Raw genomic sequence first — 15,775 nt, 5'->3', positions numbered from 1 at the left:
TAGCACCTAGATGATGTTTCTACTCTCCTACCTCACCCTGACCACAGGAGAGATTGTGACATATTGATAAACCCACCTCCTCCAAGGTGAGGTCATTTTCATACTTTGGTTTTGCACCTAGTGGCCATTGTGACATATATCTAGGCCAACTGCCTAGATACAGGTAAAGTGATTCTCCTCACCTTCTTAAGCCCGGCCCGACAGAAGAAATTTTGATATATCACTAAAACCAGCTTCCAGGGGATGTGCCTCTTCTTCCAGGGTCCTGGCCATAAGAAAGATTGTGACATCTCACTGGACCAGCACCCTCACAAGTGATGCGACATTTCGGCTTGCCCTCTGTCTATAGATGATATCATGCCATATACTTGAGAGCAAATGAGATGACTAATCATGACTCTTAAACCTGAAGCCAGGTCACATCCAAGATGGTGACTCCCATTCCTGAAACTTTCCACCAGTGTTATTGTGACATATTCTATTTCCCATCTCTTGAGTGACTTAATCATCTTGCCTAAATGTTGCCCACAAATGAGATTTGGACACATTGCTCAGCTGAGCACCTTGGCAATTTGACTCTCCTGTCTTAAGAATATCCTCAGGAAGGATTGTCGCATGGTTTTGGACCCATCATCTAGTTTTCTTACTCTCCTCTGCTGTCTGAACGCTCCTTCCACTGAGGATTATAGCATTTCTAATCATGCCATCCAAATTGTACGAATCTATTTCCTGGTCCCTTCAACATGAGACATTGTGACATATCTCTGGGCCTAGAATTTAGGTGATATGAATCTCTTCTTCTGTCTGGACACTGCCCACAAGGGGCATTGTGCCCTATATCTGGTTGTAACCCCCAGTTTATGCAACTCTACTGCCAGGAATATGCCTACAAGGAGAATATTGGAACATTTCTGGCTCAGCATTTAGTGTACTTGGCTGTCATGCCTATTTCATAATCCACAAAGTTAATTGTTACATATACCTAGGCACAACTTACAGGCATGATAATGACTCTAATATGTGGACCTGATAAATAGGGTTACTTCTGAGTCCCATAACTTGCTTCAGAAACATGAGTGATTAAATCACTTTCTCCTAAAAAAGAAGACAAGGAAGATTATAACAGCCTCAGATGTTTTATAAAGGCCTTGGCCCATACAGAGAGTTTTATAACGGAACCCAAGAGAAAGGTTAAACTGTGAGTCTTATGTGTGCACTCAGCTGACAGCAAGTACTGTCACCATCTCACATATATGACGCCAACTGCCAATCATGAAAACAAGACATGTGTGGTATTATAAATCTCATTCTCAGAATTTTCTGCCAGTGTGAGTGATATAAATCTTCACCAAGCACCTGTGTGATTTTATTCTCCAGATTTGTTCCAGTCCACATATGTTATTGTGATATCAACCTGGGCCAACCTTTAGGTGATGTGAAGCTCCTGCCTCGACCCTGCTGTCATTAAGAATCATGACATATCACTAGATCCCGCACCCAGGTCATGTTACATTTTTGTCTGAGTGGGTGATAGTGACATAGGGCTTAGCCAGGCACAGAGGTGACAGGACTTTTTTGCTAGTACCATGTCCTAAAGAGGGCATTGTGACAAATCTCTTGGCCTATCACCTAGGTGATGTTGTGCTCCTGCTTGGGTACTGCTTACCTGGATAACAACATAATGCACAGAGGTGATGGTACTTTCTTGCTAAGGCCATGTCCTAAAGAAGGCATTGTAACAAATCTGTGGGCCTATCGGCTAGATGATGTTGCTCTCCTGCTTGGGTCCTGCTTACCTGTATAGTGGACATATTGCTAGGCTGCGCACATGGGTGATGGTACTCTTTCACCAGGGCCATGACTCAAGGAGGACAGTGTGACATATCTCTGGGCCAATCCCCTAGGTGATGTGACTCCCTGCTTGTGCCCTGCCCACATTGAGCATTGTGATATTTTTTGTACTTATTTTTTGTAACTCTGTTGCCTGTGTCCTGTCTTAAGGAAGTCTTGTGACATATCTTAGGACCCAGCATCAAGGTGATGTGACTCTTCTCCCTGGCTTCACCTCACATGTTAGATTGTGTCACATACCTAGTAAGCACCTAGGTGATATGACTCTTCTCTTCTGCATGAGTCCTGCCTACTTGGGACATTGGGCCATATATCTGAGCCTGTGTCTTAAGTGATGTGAATCTTTTTTTCTGCAAGAGCCTTTAGAATGGGGTGATGTGACATATTGCTCAGCCCAATACTTAGGTAAGATGACTCCTTTTTTCCTGAACTATGCCCATGAAAAAGAGCTTTGATGTATCGCTGGTCCCAGCATGAAGATGACGTTTCTTTTCTTACTAGGTCCAGCATAAAGAGACAATTGTGGCATACTGCTGGGACCCCCACCCTGATGATGTAACTCTTTTGCCTGTTCCAGAATAACAAAGCATTTTTTTACATACCATGGGCCTATTCTGTAGGTAATCTTGTTCTCATCATTAGTATGCATTTCTTTTTCCTATATTTTCTACATTTGGGTTTGTGTCTTATTGCTGAGTCCAGCACCCAGTTATCATAACCCCAATTTCTAGACCCTGCATTGAGAGGGCATTGTGACATATTGCTTGGCACAGCACCTAAGTATGCTACCTTTCTGCAAAATTTTTTTTTTCTACAAATGGTATGAAATTTCGATTGCTTCATTTCAGATGCATTATGATCGAACTGAAATTGAAATTTCACCAATATTAGATGTTTTGCCTTTCATGGCTACACTTAGAAAAATAGGTAAGGTTATGAGTTGCAAATTTGTACAAAGTTCACAGAAGCTTACAACAGTAACACATAATCTATAAGCTCCTTGGTTGGTACACAGAGTTTTATAACATGGACCAGCAAAAGTTAAGGTTTGACTCTTGATTACACATGCAGGTAAGGGAAAAATTTGTCAACATTCCACATTTACAAAGCCCGCTGTTGAAGTCCTGAGTCTAACAAGTAAATAAAGTACAAAGATGGAATTGTGACTTTCATATATGGATCTTGCTACAGGTGAAATCGTAACTCACTTCTGGACCCACATCAGGGGCATAATAATGTGTCTTCTGTCTGAACCTAGCCTATAAAGAGGGATGTTGCCTATCATAACTGAGTTTAAAGCAGTATGTAAGATTGTGAGTCAATAGGAGCATGTAGACCTCAGAATGGATTGCAACTCTCATGCATGTTGCTTAAAGCCTTTGTATGTTGTAGAGTGTGTCATGGGATCACCCAGAATACACATGAGATTGTGACTCTTATATACTCACCAAACAAACAGTCAAAGTTGTCACCCTAATAGATGAAGAGATTGTGCCATATCACTAGGCCTAGTACCTCTAGGTGTTGAGAATTTTAGGCTTAAATTCTTTTCCATGGTTGCATTGTAAAACATCCCTGGGTTAGAATCATAATACTTTAACCCTCTGCTTGGACCCTGACAACAGGGGATATTATCACATGTCTTTAGGCCTATCAGCTAAGTGGTGTGTCTCTCCTGCCAGTGCCCTGCCCACAAAGGACACTGTGACGTATCACTAGATAAAGCATCTAGGTAATACAAATCTACTCTCCTGCAGAATCCTGCCCACTGAAGAAATTGTGACATACCACTGAGTGAAAAACCTAGGTGATGTGACTCTCCTCTTTGTCCTGGACTCCGCCAAGAGAGTCCCAGAAGATGTGCTGAGCCCAGTCCCAAGAGACATTGACTATCCACTTTTTTTAAGCCCTGTATTCAGTAGGCATGATGACAAATTACTTGAGACTGTACCCAGGTGATATGACTCTTCTGACTGGGTCCTGCCTACAGTGCAGATTAATATGTATCCCTGGATCAGAATCCAGATGATTAGCCTCTTCTTCTGTCTTGTCTCTGTCCAAAGGGGAAATTGGGACATATACTTGGATTCAGCTCATATGCACAATAATAACTCTATGGTCATGGGTAAAGTTCTCTATCACCCACCTGTAAGAATACACAGAAAAGTATCCCACTCAGGCGTATCATATAAAGCCTGAGTGGTACAAAGGGTGTCATAACAGGCACCCGAAAGCAGGTGGTATTGTGACTCTTGGATGCACACCAAGCTGACACAATTGTTATTCTCACCCATGAACAGAGCCTACCAATGCAGTGCTAAATCTCACACACATAAGCCATTGACTCTTGAAACGATTACACTTGTACATGAATCTGATCCACAGGTGTTTCATGATGTTTGAACCAAGATTAAGCAGAACTGTGGTGCTGTGTCTCTCTTATTAGAACACAGTCTTCAAGCGGGATTGGGGCTCTTACACATGGATCTTCCCATTGCTGAGATTGTGACTCCTGTACTATGACCCAACTCATAGAATGTGTTGATTCTCATACCCAAAGCTAGGACCTGAGTGGACTGAAAATTATTTCTGAACCTTCTTGAAAGTGTGATTAGGTCATGTAACTCTGCCCAGCACGTGGGTAATTTGATGCACATTTCTAGGCCCAGACCACAGATGAAATTTTGCCATATGCACAACAAGCCCCTAATCAATATATAACACCATCCTTGTCTCTGCTTACAAAGGGCACTTTTATATATCACTGGGACCATCACCCAGGTGATGTGATTTACCTGCCTGAAAACTGCCTAAAAAGAGAATTGTGTCTTATATTTAGGTCCATCACGTAAGTGATGTGACTCCCTTCTACTGTCTTGGCCCTGCAGTTACAGAGCATTGTGACACATCACAGGCTACTGCACCCAGGAGATGAGATTTTTTGGGGGGGTTCTGCCAACATAGTAACATATCACTTGGCTCAGCACTGAGGTGATGTTTCTTCACTTTTCATTGTGTCCTGACCACAGGGAGCTTGGGACATGTTCCTGGGCACAGCACCAAGGTGAGCTCACTCTTTAGCCTTGTTACTGCAGTTAATGGTCATTGTGACATAATCTAGGCCAATTTCCTAGATGAAATGAGTCTTCTCTCATGCCAAAGTCCTTCCCACAGAGGGTTTCTTTAATATATCACTGAAACCAGCATCCAAGTGATCTGCCACTTCTGCAAGGGTTTTGTCCACCAGGTGCATTGCAACATCTCACTGGACCTGCACCCATGTAGGTGATGTGAGTTTCTTGCCTTCTTTCTGGCCACAGGTGATATTGTGTCATATACCTGAGACCAAAACAAAAGCCTAACAGCAACCCATATGTTTGGAGCCAGGACATGTGCAGGATGGTGACTCTAATTCTTAAATCTTTCCACAAGTGAAATTGTGAAACATACCTTTGCCTAGCTCCAGAGAGATTTAATAATTCTCCCTAGGTATAGCCCACAAATGAAATTTTGACAAATACCTGGCCAAGTAACTTGATGATTTTACTATGCTATTTTAACAGTGGCCTCAGGAGGGATTGTATCATATTTCTGAACACATCATCTAGGTTACATGATTCTCCTCTCCTGCCTGTACCCTGCTTAATTTGGTAATTGTAGCATTTCTAAACACTGCATCTAAATGATACAACTCTCTTTACTGGGTCCTGTCAACAGGAGGCATTTTGACATATTTTGGGACCTATTATTTAGGTGATATTACCCTCCACTTCTTCCTGGACACTGCCCACAAGGAACATTGTGCCACAGAGCTGGACCCAGCACACAAGTCATGTGGCATTTCTGACAGGACTCTGTCTACAAAGATAATATTGAAATATTTCAGGCCCAGAATTTAGGTGATGAGGCTGTTCTGCCTGCTTCATAACCACTCATGGAATTGTAACATATACCTAGACAAGACTCACAGGAAAGATGATGACTCTTAGGTGTGAACTCAGCAAATAGACAATATTTAGGCTCTTATAATTAGGTGTAGGGACACGTGTGATATTATGGATCACATTCTTGTACAAAGGTCACAAAAGATTACAACATTCACACATAGTTATGATACAACTATCTGATACTTTTTGCCTCAAATTCCTTTTCTTGAATGCATTGTTACATATATATCATCTATGTAATGTGCCTCTATCCTCCTGACTGGATCCTTCCCATTGAAGAAATTGTTGCAGAACACTGAGTGCAAAACCTAGGTGATATGACTCTCCCCTTAGTTATGGACTCTGCCAAAAGAGGGAATTATAACATGTTATTGAGCCCAGCACCTAGGAGATGTGACTATCCACTATTTATTCAATCCTGTATACAGTGGGCATATTGACATATTATTTGAGACTGTACCCAGGTGATATGATACTTATGATTGGGTCCTGCCTAAAAGGAGATTATACTGTTTCCCTGATTCAGGACGCAGATGATGTGACTCTTCTCTTATCTCTGCCCAAAGGTGAAATTGTGACATAGACCTGGATTCAGCTCATATGCACAATAATAACTGTCATGCCTAGACCCAGCCAGGGAATTTATTTTGATTCCCTTAGTCTTTCTGCCATGGTTAAATTCCTCAATCTCACGTCTGTAAGAATTCATAGAAAAGTATGCTACTCTGTCATATCACATAAAGTCTGAGTTGTACAAAAGATGTCATAAGAGGCACCAGCGACCAGGTGCTATTGGGAATCTTGGACACACACACAGCTGACGCAGTTGTCACTCTCACACATGAACAAAGCCTACAAATCAGATATTAAATTTCACACACACAAGCAGTAGAAATTTTTGTTACTCTCAAACATGAATCTGATCCACAGGTGGCTTGGTGACATTTGAAGCATGACTCAGCAGACCTGTGGTGCTTTGACTCTCCTACTGGAACACAATCTTCAAGTGGGATTGGGACATTTTGTTGTTGTTGTTGTTGTTGTTGTTGTTTTGAGACAGAGTTTTGCTCTTATTGCCCAGACTGGTGTGCAGTGGTGCCATCTCGGCTCACTGCAACCTCTACTTCCTGGGTTCAAGTGATTCTTCTGCCTCAGCCTCCTGAGTACCTGAGACTACAGGCACCTGCCACCATGCCTGGCTAAATTTTTGTATGTTTAGTAGGGGTGGGGTTTCACCATGTTGGCCACTCCTGACCTCAGGTGATCCACCCACCTTAGCCTCCCAAAGTGGTGGGATTACAGGCATGAACCACAGCGCCTGGCCAGAGTTGGGGCTGTTATACGTGGATCTTGCCCATTGTTGAGATGGTGACTCCTGTACTTTGACCAAACTGATAGGAGATATTAACTCTCATACCTGAAGGCAAGACTAGTGTGGGACTGTGAAATTTACTTTTGAACATTTTTGAGTGTATGATTGAGAAATATGGCTTTGCCCAGCCTATGAGGGTTTTGCATCTCTTATCTAGGCCCAGAGGACAGTTGAAATTGTAACATACTTTCACCAAACACCTAAGCAATGTATAAAACCTTTCTGGCCATGTGACAGAGGGCACTTTTACACATCTCTGGGACCAGCGCCCAGCTGATGTAAAATCTTGACCTAAAACACACCTACAAAGAGCATTATGGCTTTTATCTAGTTCTATCATGTAAGAGATGTCACTTCCTTCTACTGCCTTGGTCCTCCACTTATGGTACCTAGTGACCCATAACAGGATACTGCACCCAGGTAATGTGACTCATTTTTGGGTGGAGTTCTGACAATAGAAAGATTTGTAACATATCACTTAACTCAGCACCTAGGTGATTTTTTTTTCTCTCTTGCCTGAGCCCTGACCACCAGAGAGATTGTAACATATTGCTGAATTCAGCACAAAGGTGAAGTCATTCTCCTGCATTTTCCTGCCCATAGGGAGAGTTGTGACCTATATCCAGGATAGTTGCCTAGGAAGCAGTTTTTCTCCTCTCCTTCCTATGCCTTGTCCACAGGGGGAATTTAGATATACCACTGAAATCAGCATCCAGGTGATGTGAAACTTCTTCCAGAGTCCTGCCCACAAGAAGGATTGTGACATTTCACTGGACCAGCACCGACTCTGATGATGTGACTTTCCTTTCTTCTCCCTGCCCACAGGTGACATTGTGCCATATACTTGAGAGAAGATAAAAATTCTAATAACAACTCTGGTACCTGGAGCCAGAACATTTGCAGGATGGTGACTCTCATCTCTGAACCTTTCCAGAGGTGGTGTTGTAGCATATACCTTTGCCATGTTGCTGAGTGATTTAATAATCCTGCCTATTTATAGCCCAGAGATGACAGTTTGATATACACATTGGCCAAAAACCTTGGTGATTTGACTTGCCTGTCTTAACAGTGTCCTCAGAGGGATCCTAACAAATCTCTGGACCCATCATCTAGGTTATTTGACTTTTCTCTCCTGCCTGAACCCTGCTTCCAGTGAAGAGTGTGGCATTTCTAAGCACTGCATTTAAATGACATGACTTTCTTGCCTGGGCCCTTTCAACAGGAGGCATTGTTACCTTTCTCTGGGCCCACCATTTAGGTTATATGGCTCTCCTCTCCTGTGTGGACACTTTCCAGCAAGGACATTATGCCAACGACCTGGGCCTATGGCCAAATTTTGTGGCTTTTCTGTTATGGCCCTTTCTGCAAATAAAATATTGGAACAATTTTGGCTCATGGTTTAGGTGATGTGGTTTTTCTGCCCATTTAATAACCCAGAGGGCATGGTAGCATATACCTAGGCACAACTAACAGCCATGATAGTGACTCTCATATGTGAACCCAGCCAATAGGAGACATTTTGACTTTTATAACTAGGTTTAGGAACATAAGAGATGTCAATGATCTCTTCTTGGTAAAAATGCCACAGAAGTTTACAACACTCACACATGTTTTGTTACACCCTTCTGTTGTATAAAGAATGCCATAACAAGGTCTAGCACACAGAAAATTGTCGGTCTCATAGGCAAACCTAGCTGACAGCAAGAACTTTCACTTTCACAGATGGATGAAGGCAACTCTTCTACGTGAAAATAGGACATGTGTGGTATTGTAAACCTAATTTCTAGAATTTTATTCCATCATGACTGTGATATAAATCTTTGTCATGCACCATTGTGATTTCATTCTGAAGATCGGTTCAAGCCTACATATAAAATTTTGAGATCTCCCAGGACCAACCTTGAAGTGGTTTGACTCTTCTCCCTGGGCCCTGCACTCAGTAAGAATTTTGACACCACTGGATGCAGTAACCAGGTAATGTTATATTCTGGACTGCACCATGACACAGACATCATTGTGATATATTACTGTGTCCATCATTTAAAAGATGTAACTCTCCTCTCTGGAATGGGCACTGCACATAGGATAGGATAGTCACATATTCATAGGCCAGGCACACAGGTGATGATACTTTTTTTTTTGCCAGGGCCATGAAAAGAGGGCATTTTGACATATCAAAGGGCCTATCATGCTGGTAATATGGCTCTTCTGCTTGGGATCTGCCCACTTGAAGAGTGACATATTGCTAGGCCAGACGCAAAGGTGATGGTACTGTTTTGCCAGAGACATGCTTTAAGAAAAGCTTTGTGGCTGTGTGTGTTGGCTCTTGACTATAATCTCACCACTTTGGGAGGCCGAGGCAGGTGGATCACGAGGTTAGGAGATCAAGACCATCCTGGCTAATACAGTGAAACCCCATCTCTACTAAAAGTACAAAAAATTAGCTGGGTGCCATGGCAGGTGCCTGAAGTCCCAGCTACTTGGGAGGCTGAGGTGGGAGAATGGCATGAACCCAGGAGTCAGAGCTTGCAGTGAGCCCAGATGGTGCCACTGCACTCCAGTCTGGGCAGCAGAGTGAGACTGTCTCAGAAAAAAAAAAAAAAAAAGAAAGAAAGAAAAAAAAGAAAAGCTTTGTGACATATCTGTATGCCTATCACCTAGGTGATGTGACTTCCTGCTTGGCCCTGTCCACCTGGAGCATTGTGACATGCATGTGGAACCTGAACTTATGTGATGTAACTCTCTTGACTGGGTCCTTTTCTAAGGGGGGCTTATGAATATCTCAGGACCCAGGACCACGTGATATGGTATTCAGCCTTGTTTTTTCCCACATATTAAAGTGTGACATATACCTAAAGAATCACCTAGGTGATATGATTCTCTTTTTCTGCCTGATCCCTGCCTACTGGTGACATTTGGCCGTATCTCTGAGCACACAACCTATGTGATGTGACTCTCTTATTCTGTCTGTGGTTTGACAATAAGAAGATTGTGAAAGGTTGATGAGTCCAGCACTTGGGTAAGGTAACTCTTGTCTGGTTGCTGAACAACCCCCACAAACAAGACTTTTGCTGTATTTCAGGGCCCAACACCTGGATGATGTTACTCTTCTGCCTAGGTCATGCATAAAGAGGGTATTAGGGCATGTTGCTTGGCCCAGTTCCCTAATGATATGACTCTCCTGCTTGAGCCAGAGCCACAGAAGGTATTTTGATATATCTTTTTCCCTTTCTGTATGTGTTTTGGCTCCCATAACTTTGCTGGTATTCTTCCACGTGTTGTTGTATCATATTGCTGGTTCCAGCCCCCAGTTAATGTGACCCTCTTTCCTAGGCCCTGCCTAGATAGAGTATTGTGACACATTGCTTGGCACAGCACCTAAGTGATGTTAACCTTCTGCCTAGATTTTGCCCACAAACGGAATTATGACAGATACCTTGATTCCATTCAAAAGCATGATGATCAAGCTTATATTGGGATTCAGCCAACAGGAGATATTTTGCCTCACATCACTAGGTTTAGATCAATAAGTTAGTCCCTTCATTGCATATTTATATAAAGCTCAGAGAAATTTACAACACTGATTCATATCATAAAACCTTCCAGTGTGGTACAGAGATATTTATAACAGATCCCAGCAAAAAGTTGAGATAGTGAGTCTCCACTACACATTCAAATGAAAGTAAAAGTTGTTATCTTCTCATATTTACAAATCTCCTTGTTAAGGTCCTGAGTCTAACAAGTGAATACAGGACCAAGTTGGAGTTGTGATTTTCAAAAGCTAATCTTGTCACAGGTGGGATTCTGACTCATATCTAGTCCCAGGTCACAGACTTAAAAATGGTCTCATCTCTGAAGCCAGCCTACAGGAGAGGTGCTGAGTGTCATACCTTGATTTAGGGCAATATGTAAGATCGTGAATTCATATAAGCTTGTGGGCCTCAGAGAGGTTTTCAGTTCTCATGCGTGTTGTATAATGTTCCCAGATATTGCAGAGAATGTCATACAAGGGTCAGCACACACATGAGATTGTGACTGTCGTATAAACAACTAGCTAACCATTAATTGTTTCACCCTTAAAGGTGAAGAGATTGTGTCATATCACTTGGAATCATACCCCAGTGTTGAGACATTTTTGTTTAAATTCCTTTCCAAAAGGGAATTGTCACATATCACTGGGTCAGAATAATGATAATGGGACTCTTCTGCCAGGGCCTTTAAAACAGGGGATATTTTCACACACCTCCAAGCCTAATGGCTAGGTGATATGTCTCTCCTCCCAGTGCATTGCCAACAGGGGACATTGTGATATATCACTAGATATAGCATCTAGGTAATGCTCCTGCCTGGAACCTGCCCACCAAATAAATTGTGACATACAACTGAGTGCAAAACCTAGGTGACATGACTCTCCTATTTGTCCTGGACTCTTCTAAGACAGGGAATTACTACATATTGCTGAGCCCAGCACCCAGGTGTTGTGATTCTTTTTTTATTTGTATTTTTCATCAAATCTGTCTATGTCGGGCATGGTGACATGTTACTTGAGGCTCTACCCAGGTGATGTGGCTCTTCAGCCTGATTTCTGCTCACATGTTAGATTGTGACATACAACTAGGAAAGCAGCCCATGCCCTGCCCTACTGGGAGAGTGGGATCTATCTCTGAGCCCAAGACCTAAGTGAAGCGACTCCCTTCTTCAGCCTGATCTTTGCAATGAGGGCATTGTGACATATTGCTGAGCCCAGCACTCAGATTTATTGACTCCCATTTCTCTTGAACCATACAAACAAACAGAAATTTTGACTTATTGCACGGCTCAGCACACATATAAGGTTACTCTTTTGCCTGGATTTTGCATACACTGAGAATTATGGCATATAATAATATATAATAATAGCACACTAAAAATGTGACTATCATGCTTTCCTGCAGCTACAGAAGGCATTTTGGCATATACTGAGCTAATTCTGTAGGTGTCTTGGCTCTGATGTTTTGCCCATTCTTTTTCTACATATGGGATTGTGTCATGGTGCTGGGTCCAGTACCCAGTTAATATGACTTTAATTCCTATACACTGCCTAGAGATGGCATTGTGACATGAGGCATGGCACAGCACAGTGATGTTACACCCCTGCCTAGTTTTGGCCCACAAATGGGACTATGACATATACCTTACTTCAGTTCACAGGCATGATGTTCTAAATTACACTGGAAATCAGCCAAAGGAGATATTTTGCCTTTTATCACTAGAAATAGGCAATAGGTGAGGTTGTGGGTTGCATATTTGTACCAAACTCGAAGACCTTTACAATACTACCTCATAATGTATAAAAGTGTGCAGTACAGAGAGTTTCATGACAGGGACTAGCAAAAATTCAGATTGGGACTCTCGATTACACAACCAAGTAAAAGCAAACATTGTCACTATTCCATAAGTCCAAACCTCACTGTTAAGGTCTTGAGTCTAACAAGTGAATACAGTACAAAATCTGAATTGTGACCTTCATATGTGGATCTGGCCATAGGTGGGATGGTGACTCATTTCTTGATCCAGCTTATAGGCATAATAAAGTGTCTCATCCTTGAACCCAGACTACAGAAGAGATGTTGACTATTATACCTGAGTTTAGGGTAATATGTAAGATCAAGAATCCATACAAGCATGTAGGCCTCAGAGTGGTTTGCAACTCCCATGCATGCTGTATAAAGCCTTCAAATGTCATAGAGTGTCAATCAAAGCCCAGGAAACACATGAAATTGTTATGTTCGTATACACAGCCAGTTCACAGTTAATGGTGTCACCCTCAAAGGCAACAAAATTTGGTACATCACTAGGCCATGTACCCAGCTATTGAGACATTTTGGCATAAATTCTTTCCCATGAGTGCATTGTGACATATCACTGGGTTCATATCATTATAATGTGACTCTTCTGTCTGGACCCTGCCAACAGGGGATATTATCACATATCTCTGGAGCTATAAGTAGGGGAATTTTCTCTCCTGCATGTTCCCTGCCCCCAGAGGACATTGGAAAATATTAACTGAACATCTAGTTCATGTGACTCTACTCTCCTACCTGGGTCCGGCTCACCAAAGAAGTTGTGACATACTGCTGATTGCAAAATCTATGTGATGTGGCTTTCCTTCATACTCTAGACTCTGCCAAGCCAGCAGATTATTACAGTTTGCAAAGCCCAGCACTTAGGTAGAGTAGAGTGACACTCCTGTTTTTCTTTTTTTCCTGTCAATAGTGTGCTTGGTGACATAATCTTTGAGGCTGTCACATCACCAAGATTATATTGTATCACTGGACCAGCATAAAGCTGACACTTCTGACTATGCCCAGCCTTCAAATAATACTATACTGTATAAATGGCTGAACACCCAGGTAATGTGACTTTCCTTTCTTGTCCCTGGTCTCAGATCAAGTTTTGACATATATCTGAGTTAAGCACACATGCAGAATAATAACTCTCATACCTGGACCCAGCCAGTAAAGATAATTGACTCTCATAGCCAGTCTCATGACAATGGGTTATGTCCTGGGTTTTTCAATTGTATAAAGTTCACAAAGGATTATAACACTCAGGTATATCATATACAGTCTTAATTGTACAATGATTGTCATGAGAGGCCAGAAATGAACTGAGAATGGGACTTTTAAATGCATACCTAGCTGACATGATTGTCGTCCTCACAAGTGAACAGGGCCTAGGAATGAGATATTAATCTCACACATAAAAAACAGTCAAATTTTAAATAATTACTCTTATACATAGATATGATTCACAGGTGGTTTGGTAAAGTTTGAACCATGATTCAGCACACCTGTGGTGTTATGTCTTCCCTACTGGAACAAAATCTTCAAGTGGGATTGGGGCTCCTACACATGAATCTTGACCATTGTTGAGACTGTGACTCCTCTACTAAGATCTACCTTATAGAAAGAGTTGACTCGTACAGGAAACCAGGTGTTGTGTGGCATGTGAAACTTATTTCCAAACATATCTCAGAGTGTGATTGGGAAAGGTAACCATGTCCAGCACATGAATAATCTGACTCCTTTTCTAGGCCCAGCACACAGATTAAATAGTGCCATATGTTGAACAAGCACCTAAGAAATGTATAATACCTTCTTTAGCCTTGCCTGCAAAGGGCACTTTCATATATCACTGGGACCATCATCCGGGTGATGTGAATTATCTGCCTAAAACCTGCCTACAAGAAGAATTGTGTTTTATATCTACATCCACCATGAATTGATGTGACTTCCTTCTACTGCCTTGGCCCAGCACTTACAGTGCCTTTTGACACATAAGCAGAAACTGTGTCCAGGTGATCATTGTCCTTTTTGTGTTCTGCCAACAGGAACATTGTAACATATCACTTAGCTCAGAATGTAGGTGATGTTTCTTTGCATTTTCCTAGGCCCTGACCACAGGGAGATTGTGACGTATTTCTGTGTCCCAGGACCCTTGTGAGGTCACTCTCCAGCCTTGGTAATGCACATAAGAAGCATTATGAAAAATAGCTAGGCCAATTGCCCAGGTGAAGTGAGTCTCCTCTCTTGCAAAAATCCTGCCCAGAGAAGAGGTTTTGATATTTCACTGATACCAGCATCCAGGTGATTTGACTCTCCTGCCAGGGTCTTGTCCACAAGGTAGACTGTGACTTCTCACTGAATCCACACCCATGTAGCTGATGAGATTTCCTTGTCTTCTCTCTGGCCACTGCCAATGTTGTGCCTTATACAAGAGACCATAATAAAAGCCTAATAACAACACATGCATCTGGAGCCAGGACATGTGCAGAACGGTGACTCTTATTCTTAAAGCTATATACAAGTGTACCTGTGACATATACCTTTGCCCAGCTATTTAATGATTTAATAATTCTGCATAGGGATAGCATCAAAATGAGGTTTTGACAAATCCTTGGTATAAACATCTTCATGATTTGACTGTGTCATCTTAATACTATCCATAGGAGTGATTGTAACATATTTCTGCTCCATCACATAAGTTACATGACTGTTCTCTCCTGCCTGTACATGATTTTCTTTGGTAACTGTATCACTTCTAAACACTGCATCCAAATGATATGACTCTCTTGCCTGGGCCCTGTCAAGAGAAGGCATAATGATATATTTTGTGTTCCGTCATTTACCTGATATGGCAGCTCTCCTCTCCTGCTTGGACGCTGCCAATAAAGGACATTGTGCACCAAGCTGGATCTAGCACACAAGTTATGTGGCATTTCTACAGGATCCTGCCTACAAGGAGAATATTGGAATATTTCTGGCCAAGAATTTAGGTGATGTGGCTGTTCTGCCTGCTTTATAACCGCGGAGAGTGTTTTACATATATACATAAAGTCTGAGACAGACTCACAGATGATGTTACTCTTTGACAGAGCTATGCTTCATAGAGGTTATTATGACATATCCCTGTGCCTATCACCTCAGTGAAGTGACTCCTAAATTGGGCCCTACAGACATGGAGTATTGTGGTATAAACAGAGAATATATATATATATATATATATATATGATATATATATCAGCTATATATATCAGATATATATATAAAACAGATATATATGT

This window comes from Pongo pygmaeus, chromosome Y (assembly GCF_028885625.2).
Source record: "Pongo pygmaeus isolate AG05252 chromosome Y, NHGRI_mPonPyg2-v2.0_pri, whole genome shotgun sequence".
NCBI classification, from domain to species: domain Eukaryota; kingdom Metazoa; phylum Chordata; class Mammalia; order Primates; family Hominidae; genus Pongo; species Pongo pygmaeus.
This window is presented reverse-complemented; position numbering follows the sequence as displayed.